Source organism: Arvicola amphibius, chromosome 14, assembly GCF_903992535.2.
Source record: "Arvicola amphibius chromosome 14, mArvAmp1.2, whole genome shotgun sequence".
In the NCBI taxonomy this organism is placed as follows: Eukaryota; Metazoa; Chordata; class Mammalia; order Rodentia; family Cricetidae; genus Arvicola; species Arvicola amphibius.
Genome location: NC_052060.1, coordinates 25,076,505 through 25,087,777, shown reverse-complemented (window position 1 = coordinate 25,087,777; position 11,273 = coordinate 25,076,505).

Below are 11,273 nucleotides of genomic sequence, written 5' to 3'. Positions count from 1 at the left end.
AAGAGAGCTGAAAATTAAGAAATAAAAGTGGGCTGCTAATTATGTTTTATTCTTTGGCAATTTTTTGTTCTTCACTTTAGATCAGATACGGAGATGGGATTTAGATGTTATCATATCGTGCAACTGAATGCAATTTGAAGAACAGGATGTGGCATGGTACAATATTTTCCGTCTCTCTGGAGCTCTAAGGTAAAGAGGGTCTTGCCCATGTCCTCTGGCCAGATACCCATTGCCAAGGATCCTGTCAATAGGAAGTCAAGAATTTGCATCAAAAATTTTGCCTATAGATTATTATTGTAATAAATAATAATAATAATAATAATAATAATAATAATAATAATAATAAACAACTCTGCCAGGGAAATGCAGTCTTTTATTGCCCTGTCCTTTCTTTGGGGGTTAGCACCTACTCAAGTTAGCCCTCGGTAAAGAAGTCTCATGCTTCCCCAGTAGGTACATCTCTGGAGCTCCTCTAGTGACCAAACAAAAATAAAAATGATAGTTCTCTATAATTAGCTTTCTAGAGAGAAGGATAACAGTTATTACATTCAAACTATGTATGTGAATGTGGATTCTTAATCTAACGAATGAGACTTTCTACAACTTTGTTGAAGTCCTGGTCTTATGGCTTCTGGTTATTGATTAACTAAACTGTTGGATGCTGTTTTGATTTCCAGTGTTGTGCATACATCATTCTAGGTTTGTAAGACTTATTAAAATACTAAAATTATTGAAGAATTGTTAAAGGTCAGCGTCTCCTTTCACGTCAATGCTTGTACCATCATTGCAATAGCTCCCCCAAGTGGTAGAACCCACCTAATGAGAATGAGGAAAACAAGTTTGACATCTATTAGGCAGGATTTATCCATAAAAGATTTATGGGGCTGAAGGCATGACTCCATTTGCACAGTGTGTGAATAGCATTCCTGAAGCCCTTTTATCCCCGAACACCATATAAACAAGGTGTGATGGCCAGTTTTAATGTCACCTTGCAACAAATTAGAATCATCTGAGTTGGGAGCCTGGCTGCCTTAATTGATATGGAAAGACACACCCTGACTGTTGGTGGTACCCTTTGGTACATCCCACATCAAAAAAGAACACTGCAGAATGACGATTATCCGACTTTTGCCCACTTGTCTTTCCATCTTGCCTGCTTGGCCTTTCTTCTTGGTGCCAATCTGAGTTAACCAGTTACTACTGTTACTGATTCTTTCACTGATATGAGAACCAGGCTGCCGTCATTGTCTAAGAACCAGAGGTCACCAGGACCTTCCAGGAATTTTGATATCAGATTAGGAATGCCAAGATACCCAGACTTAAGAATCCAGCAACTACTGGGTCCTTAATTTTTCAAATATGAGACAATTATAGTTACTATTTTGTTAACTGATTTAATAACTTTTTCTAATATACATATGTATCCTTTTTTGTTGTTCCTCCAGAGAGGCATGGTTAATACATCAGACTTGGTGGTACACATCTGCTATCTGAGCACTTAAGTAGGCGATTGAGAAGTTCAAAGTCATCCTAGTTTACACAGTGAATTTGAGGCTAGCCTGGGTTACATGAGACCCTGCCTAAAAGAATTGGTTTATTAAAAGCTACAGAAAGTTTTAGTTAAAAGATAACCTAAATATATCAACCAAAGTTGATATATGATGTGGGATTCTCCTCTGTATGCTGAGAATATGTTTTATTACCATTGATTAATAAAGAAACTGCTTCAACCTATGGCAGGACAGAATATAGCCAGGCTGGAAGAGATATATAAATGTAGGTGGTGGTATATATGTAGATATATAGAAAAGTTAGGGAGAAATCATGTAGCTGCAGAAGGAGAAAGACACCATCGCTGGAAACTTACCATGAGGCCACAACCTCATGGCAATACACAGATTAATAGAAATGGGTTAATTTAAGATGTAAGAGTTAATAAGAAACCTGAGCTAACTGGTCAAACAGTGTTGCAGTTAATATAATTTCTGTGTGATTAATTGGGTCTGGGCAGCCAGGAAACAAACAACCAATCTCCGTTTACAGATACATAATATTGTGAGTGTTTTGTGTGGGTTAAAGTGAGTTCTTTTTTATTGCTTATTTTATCCATGCATATGGTATTTTGATAAAATCCACCCACCCTGTTCTCTCCCCTCTCGTACTCCCCTATGCCTCCCACCACTTTTCCCTCCAACTTCATATGATGTTTTTAAAAATCTCATTGAGGATTTAGAGTGAGTAGCCACGTGGAAGAGAACATTTGATGTTTGTCTTTCTTGGTCTGGATTACTTCATTCAATAGTGAACCTAGAGAACATCATATTGAATATGGATAACTAAAATTCATTTCTCTTTACACAGCTTAATAGTGTTACATCATATATATGTACCACATTTTCCTTGTCTGTTCATGTGTTGAAAGATATTTAGGTTGTTCCCATTTCCTGGCTCTGGTTAATAAGGCAGCAATGAACACTGCTGAGAAGCATCTGTGGAGTGGGATGTTGAGTTCTCTGGGCATATGTCAAGGACTGTGTAGCTGGCTTACGTGGTAGATGTAATTTTAGGTTTTTGAGGATTCTCTGTACTGATTTCCAGAGTGGCTGTATCACTTTGCATTTCCACCACCACTGAATGAGGATTCCTCTTTCTCTACAACCCCACTAGCATTTGTTATCAGTTATTTTATTCATATTAGTCATTTTGACAAAGCTTAAATTAAATCTCAAATTTGCTTTAATTTGCACTTTCATAACTGTAAGGAGTATGAACTCCTTTTGCAGAATTTATTATCCCCTTTTTTGTTTCTTCTGTTAACAACTGTCTGTTCTGATCTCCAGCTTTCATTGGGTTGGTTGTTTCCTTGACTCTTTGATTTTAAGTTCCTTGAATATTCTGCATGATAATACTTTGTTAGATGAGATGTATAGCTGACTAAGGTTCTTTCCTATTCTGTGAGTTTCATCTTCATCTGATTTTTTTCCTTTGCTGTACAGAAGCTGTTTTTTTTAATGAAGTTCCAGTTGTCAGTTGATGGCCTTAATTTCATGAAAAATGGAGTCCTGTTCATAAAGCACCTTCCTGCACCTGTAATAGAGTCAAACCAGGGATGTAAAAGGGTCCAGAGTTGTATGTGGGTGCTTGGGAGGGGAATAGCAGGATACTGGTGATGTGAAGTGGGAAATGGAATAACAGGGAAGGGGATCTATCTGAGACAAGGAGGTCACTATAGAAGGAGAAAGAGGTACAAGGGACAAATCACACCAACAAAATTGCTTAGTAATGCCTCAAGATATCATACTATTTTATAGTTACCTAAATTATACAGAATACATATATGTACATATCTATACATTCATTTATCTTCATCATCATCATCTATTCATCTGTCTGTCTTGATATCTACTATTTTATATTTACATAAATTTTACAGAATACATATACGTACATATCTATCTATCTATCTATCTATCTATCTATCTATCTATCATCATCATCATCATCATCTATCTATCATCTATCTATCTATCTATCATCTATCTATCTATCTATCTATCTATCTATCTATCTATCTATCTATCTATCTATTATCTATCTATTATCTATCTATCTATCTATCATCTATCTATCTATCATCTATCTATCTATCTATCTATCTATCTATCTATCTATCTATCTATCATCTATCATCTATCTATCTATCTATCTATCTATCTATCTATCTATCTATCTATCATCTATCTATCATCTATCTATCATCTATCTATCTATCTATCTATCTATCTATCTATCTATCTATCTATCTATCTATCTATCTATCTATCATCTATCTATCATCTATCTATCTATCTTTCTATCTATCTATTATCTATCTATCATCTATCTATCATCTATCTATCTATCTATCTATCTATCTATCTATCTATCTATCTATCTATCTATCTATCTATCTATCTATCATCTATCTATCTATCATCTATCTATCTGTCATCTATCTATCTATCATCTATCTATCTATCATCCATCTATCTATATATCTATCTATCTATCTTTCTATCTATTATCTATCTATCATCTATCTATCTATCATCTATCTATCTATCTATCTTTCTTTCTTTCTTTCTATCTATCTATTATCTATCTATCATCTATCTATCTATCTATCTATCTATCTATCATCTATCTATCTATCATCTATCTATCTATCTATCATCTATCTATCATCCATCTATCTATCTATCTATCTATCTATCATCCATCTATCTATCTATCTATCTATCTATCTATCTATCTATCTATCTATCATCTATCTATCTATCTATCATCTATCTATCTATCTATCTATCTATCTATCTATCTATCTAGCCATCCTTCCATTTGTCTTCATCATCATCACTTATTCGTCAGTCTGTCTGTCTTAAAAGAGGTTAAGCCATTTGGGCTGGCCTTCACAAGAGCTATAGGCTAACAAAGCTCCTAGTGCCAGGCATGGGAAACTTCCTTTTGAATGGTTGGTCAGAGTAGCTAAGTAACTTCCCAAACAATATAGATTATTTTTGTCGCCCCTGGTTTCCCCTTAGGAGTTGAAGGTGGGGCCATTGCTGAAGACACCATATATTTAGAACACAGGACTGGAGCTGGATCTGACTCAAAATCCCCTTTTCTATAGTCTAGCTTGCACAGTTCCAGAAAATACTAGGTAAGCTGCCAAGGGAGGCAAGCAATTAGACAGTTCTGCCCAGCTTCAGTATGTATGGACCCCGACAATTGCCAACATGGCAAGATGTACATAAAGCTGTAATAACTGGTACTTATATGTCGTCGACAGTCAACAGCTGTCTAATTGGACTTAATAGAAGGGACATCATGTACTGAAAACCTAGCCAGGGTCTTTGGGATAGTGATGTCATGGGCCTTAAAAGAGAATCTACTACTGCCACTTTGCTATACCAGCATATAATTCCTCACTACATTCTAAACCACCCTTATGCCCACAGATAAGTGTAGCTACCATTCTTCATTAAAGAAACCCCTCTTTACAGCAAACGGAGACTGTCACAGATCACAAGTGGACACAATGCGGAGACTATCAAATTGTGGGTAACCCAGCCCCAATAGACACATGTGCATCACAACTCCTGTATCTATCCCTCAGAGAGCATTTTGGAGGAGGAATGGACAGACAGCAACATCTAGAGTACCAGGAAGTCTGCTCTGTAACAGTTTCCCCTAGAAATGACTGTATAAACCAGACCAGGACAATGGCAACATTAGTGACCATAGTAACTTGGAAGGTAGAAACTTTCCTGGAGGTTTGCCTCTAGACAAGGAACTACAGGCAGCTATTGACTACTGGGAGAATGAGAATTAATCTATCCTAGAGATGAGCTCCCTTATTGGTTGTATAGGGCAGAGTGGTCAACCTTGAAACCATGTACATACAAACAACAAAATGGTTCAATAGGCTATACTTATACATGTTTTTTGCATACACACCCTTACATATATACATGTAACAAAAGTAATCAATGAAAATGAGGCTATCACCTTGAATGCTGAGGATGCATGGAGGAGTTCAAGGGAGGGAAACTGGGAGGGGCTGAAAGGAGAAAATGAATGGGGTAAAGTTATATATTTCTAGTTCAATTAAAAACGTATAAAAACATTGGTCACGTTTAACATTGCCAGTGTACTCATGGTATAGGACTTAAAATGGGAGTCTGGCTAGCTTCTCCTTCTTCTTGCAAATCACTGAGGAAGATTGGTTCTCCGTTCCCCAGTCAGCTGCAACTGCAAATAGTTTCTCAGCAAGGGTGAAACTTGACCTCTACCATCTGTGTTGGGATTTTTTTTTCTGGCTTCATCTTGGGAAGGTTTTGTGCTTTCAGTCATAGCTCCCACGAGTTCATGCATGCTATGGACCTGTAATATTTCGGAAACATTTTATTGCTGCATATTTTCACTGCCTATGGCTCTTGTAATCTTTCTGCCCCCTTTTCCAAGATGACCCTTGAGCCTTGGGAGAAAGAGTATGATATTGAGGTCCCATTTAGCCCTGAGGACTCCATAGTCTCCTGTTCTCTGCATGTTGAAAAAATGCAGGTCTCTGTGTCAATAATCATTTACTGTAATAAGAACCTTTCTGATGAGGATTGAGAGATGAGTATTCTGTAGGTATAAAGATAAACACATTGGGACAGCTTAAAACTATGTCCATTTACTAGAATAATAGAAGTAAGCTCTCCCCTAGGGCCTATATGGTCTATGCAGTTACAGATTCTTGGCTTGAGTATTGGTAACAGCCATGAGTTTCATCTTGTGAAGTGGATTGCAAATCTAATCAGAAAGTGTTGGTTACTCTTTTACCACTATTGCACCAGTGGAACTATCTTACCAGGCCAGTTATTATAGTTCACAGGGTTCACAGCTAGATAAGATTATTGGTTACTCCCCACACCCCGATACTTTCCAGTACTATAAAAGCTAGCCAATAAGGATGAAGTTTGTGAGTGGGTACCAACTTGATTTCTTCATGTACTATGATTCAGGTATGTGATATCTTTAGCAATAGGGTCTGACCACCAAGTTCTGAAGGGTAGTTAAGAGCAATGTAATGTTTGGGGTAGGTCTATGGGACCAACAACTTGAAACAGGTAGCCCATACCTGACACTCGGTTTTTTACTTGACAGTAATGTCTGGGATAGGCACTGACCCTTCCCCATGGTACTCTATCTAAACTTTCTTTATATATGCATAGATTTTAAAAATCTTCCACAAGAATAGGCTTCCATATGACTTTTCCAGTGGTCTTTAGTATTAGCTATTCTTACTCCCTCCTCTACTCTACCCTCCCATCTTCCACTTCACCAACCCCTTCTTGCTTCATTATCCCTGTTTCTCCCTTTTATTATTATTTTATGCCTCCCCTTGAAATCTCTTCAATGCTTTCTTACAAGTTTTCTTCTTCTAAAAGTACTCCACTCTACACACATGTATCTAAAGAGCCAAAGCTAACATCCACATAAACACCATAAACACATACAATGTTTGTCTTTCTGGGTCTAGGTTGCTTCACTCAAAATGATTATTTACACCTCCATCCATCAAATGGCACACAAGAAACAATTAGTGGATGGGGAGAATATTGGAAAAACACACAAAGGGATATTTGAATCTGTCTCGGAGGATAGGTATAAGTGTGTCTGGGGGAACAGGATGAGGTGGGGTGTGGAAAGAGTATTTCAAGAGGAAAGGAGAGTGGGTGCAAATGTAGTTGGGATAAGACATGATGAGACATTCAGAATGGCTGTTCAGAAGTGTTCCAAAAAAGTGTATTGTGAGAAATTATTAGCTCAGGCTAAAAGATTTGAAGCTTAGTTCAACCAAATGAGAGTTTGGACTGTTATTCTACAGATTGCCATTGGATTTCAAAAGATCTGAAGTGTGGAAATGGCATGATAAGTTTTCAAACTGAGCAATATAATTTTGGTGACAGTATCGAAAATTCATTTGGTGAAGAAAAGACCAAATCAGAGCTGGAAATTGAATGTCAAACTCTCTCCCTTTTTGGCAGATCCTGGATTCTATTTTTGGCTCAGAAAGCAAACTCATGGAGATAGCTAGACTAATGGTGTGACTTCTTAGAAAACTATTCCAATGCTGTGTGTATCGCCAAGGCAAAATGGGAAATTATGAAAACTACTTGGGTTGTCCAGGAAAGGTAAACTGACCTGAAATACTATAATAAGTCATTTAAAGGTAGAATATATCCATGTCATTAAGCAGTGGCCTCCCTCACTCCATGAGATGGTCACTTTTAGTTTAGCTGGATGTCGTCATAGACTTCATAATTTGATGATTTAAACAGCATGTTATTTTTTTCTCTGATATCTTGCCAGAACGGAAAGTTATTACTGAAAAAGACAAAGTGTAATTGCATAAAATATTATATTCCAAAAATGAAAGTTTTAGCTGAGAAACAGCTCAGTGGTTCACAGCACTTGCTACTCTTCCAGAAGATGCAAGTTAGTTCCCAGTAACCACATCAGGTGGCTCACAGTCAATCTATAACTCCAGCTTCAGGGGACTGAGATCCTCTTCTGGCCTCTGTGAGCACCTCCATGAATATAATAGCATTTACTTACATAAAAGCACACACATACTAATAAATGAAAATAAATCTAAAAGCATGGGGGCATGAAATATGATGAGAGGAATTAGTAGAGATCTCTCTTTTTCTCTTCCATATATATGTATGTATGTATGTATGTATGTATGTATGTATGTATGTATGTATAATTTCTGAGTCATTTAATTCTGGCTGTGTTAGAACTCACTATATAGACCAGGCTGGCCTCATATTCATGGAGATACATCTGCCTCTGCTTCCTTTGTTCTGGAAACAAAGGTTTACATCACTACACCCACTGGAAATTTCTATGGATTTAAAATCTCTTCCCCCACTGGAATGTGGAATCACTGTTTCCCGAGTAGCAGAGGCGACACATTTGTGCTATCTTTTGGGAAATGTGCTTTCAGTTCTTTATGTCGTCTGCTCTTTTAACTTTGCCCATATCCATTTCCTGTGTGTCATTAACAAATAATAAAGTCAGAAATGGAAATTAGCTTGAATCCAGGCCAGAACCTAATCAAATATTTTTGCTGCCCCAACATGAAAAATAGCGTTATTTTATGCTGTGTGTGTGTGTGTGTGTGTGTGTGTGTGTGTGTGTATGGATACACTTGCCTATGCACCAGTGTATGGAAACTAGAGGTCAATGTTGGGTGTCTCCTTCCATGGCTCTATACTTCACTTTGTAAAGGGTCTCCCATGGAACCTTGAGCTCTTTGGCTAGACTGCCCAGCTGGGAAGCTCCTGGGATCCACCTGCCTCTACCCTCAACATTGGAGTTACAGATGCACTCCATTGATCCTGGTTTTTATGAAGGTTTAGGGAGCCAAATTCAGGTCCTTATGTTTGCTTACCCACTGAACCATATTCCCAGCCCCCAAAATGTGATTTGATGGTTGATATTTATTTATATTGCACATGTATTCAACAGCATCTCGGGGCTGATGAAAGTAGATTGGATATTAAACTGAAAAGAAATTCATTCTGGACACAGGCTGTCTTCCCTCTAGAGCTGGGAAGTTCCAGTGCTTTGTCACGCACCAGAGGCGTCCCAGCTAGAGTAGGTGTGTGGCCAGAATTGATCTCTGCTATTATTGTTGATGGAACACATAATTTGGCCTTTGCTAGTACATCGTCCCGTGACTCTCTGCGCTCTGATCTGTGCCTGCTTTCTATCATTTCATATTTGCTGTGTCCTCTATCAAGCTAATATATTATCTGTTTATTATGCATGACTTGCTCCAGAATGTGACTGACAGATGACCGCTGCATTTTGTGCGAGATTCTCAAGCTACTTGCCAGCCCCTCCATTATAGTCCATAAAAATGTTTCTTGTTATGCATTATCGGAAGTGAAAGCAAGTTGTTTTAGGGTCAGTGCCAACTTGAACCCTGTAAAGTGAAGGTGGGGGAAGGTGATGAGATGCTGTCTGGAAAAAGATGCAATTAAGGGCACAGATAGGACAAATCTTCATAACCCTGTACAGATGGACATGGAGCATCTTGTGTGGAACACATGATTCACTATGAGCTGGACCAGTCTTAACTGTGAGACTGAAAAAAGAAAACAAAAACAAAATAACTCATATTACCTTTAAAAATGTATTTTTATTAAAATTTAAATTATTCTTTTAGTTACACAACTTAGCATTTATTAAGTATATTAATGACATTTGCATTACTGTGACCAAAAATACAGAAACAACTAAAGGATGGGAGATTTATTTCCGCTCAAAGTTTCAGAGGTGGCAGGTTGTTGAGAAGGAGGAAGCATGGCAGAACAGCTGAGCTCACGTGGCAGGATCAGATGGTAGAGGCTCTTCACATCCCAGGAAGCAGAGAGCATGACAACATTCAGGGGCTGGATAGACTTTCAAAGACCTCCATCTAGACCCTAGGCGTCTGCCAGTTAGCTTGCAGTCTCTCAGAATAGCACCACATGCTGCAGAGAAGTGTTGAATACATGAGTCTGTTAGGGACTATTCAGATTCAAACAGCAGAGCGTTGCTCTCATAAAAGTTACTAGATTAAAAATGGAGTCACTTATGCCAAGCCTGGGGTAAACAGAGGGAGGACCCACATGCATGGTTTGCTTCTTAGTAGAAAGACTTTTTTTTTCCCTAAACCAAAGTTTGCTACAGGAATGACCTCAGGACAGCCTGCATTAGAAGGACAGCTAGGTGTTTGCATAAGAACAATTTCCTCATATCTAACAAGGCAGCCCACCAGTCCTATAAGATCCAGGTTCCACCAGTCAGTTGCTGTCACTGGCTAGTTAGAGCTGGCCAGATCCAGAAAGACATGGCCCTCTTTTCCTAGTAAGGCTTCACCATTTCCTGTTCTTTGATCATCGGGAAGAAAGGATAAAATAGAAACAAACAAAACCAAATAGGACAAAACAAATAAGCAAAGAGGAAAAAAAAAGAGCTAAAGGAAAAGCACAAGAATCACACACGTAGATACAGAGACACACATTTACACACAGAGATATCACCTAAGAACACAAAACTGAAAACCATAATCTATAAGCAAAAGACCTGTAAGGTTAAAACAAGAACCTGACAGCATTATGATTCAAACAAACCAAAACAAAAATAACAGGCAGAAAACAAATAAATCCTCCAAAAATACCAATGAGTTTGTTTTGTGTTGGGCACCCACTGCTGGGCATGGGGTCTAGCCAGCGAGATTCCACAGGAAAAAAAAAAAAAACAAATTTTTCTTTTGTGTGTGGTTTTCAACTGGACCTAACTTCTGGCTTAAGACAGGGGCTTGAATCCATTTCCTGTCTCAGCACTGGGACCCCAGCTGGTTTAGACCTGTATAGGCTGTGTGCATACTCCAGTCTCGGAGAGACAGGCTCTCTCCTGTACCACTGTATTGGTACCCTGCCATAGGGGAAATAAGTTCTGAAAGATTGTGTTGACTTTCTGACTTTTTCACAAGCAGTTCAGGGTGAGGGTAAAACAGTCCAGGTCTGTCTGGTGGCCATGCCTGAGACTCTTCCATGACTCACCTTGTTTTCTCAGCTGAATGACTATGCTAGACATGCTCCTGCTTACACCATTTCCAGGAATTCCTAGAGTGGGTTGATAAGCCTTCGATTTGCTCTTTGAGATCCAGGGTTCACTCACTAGCGATT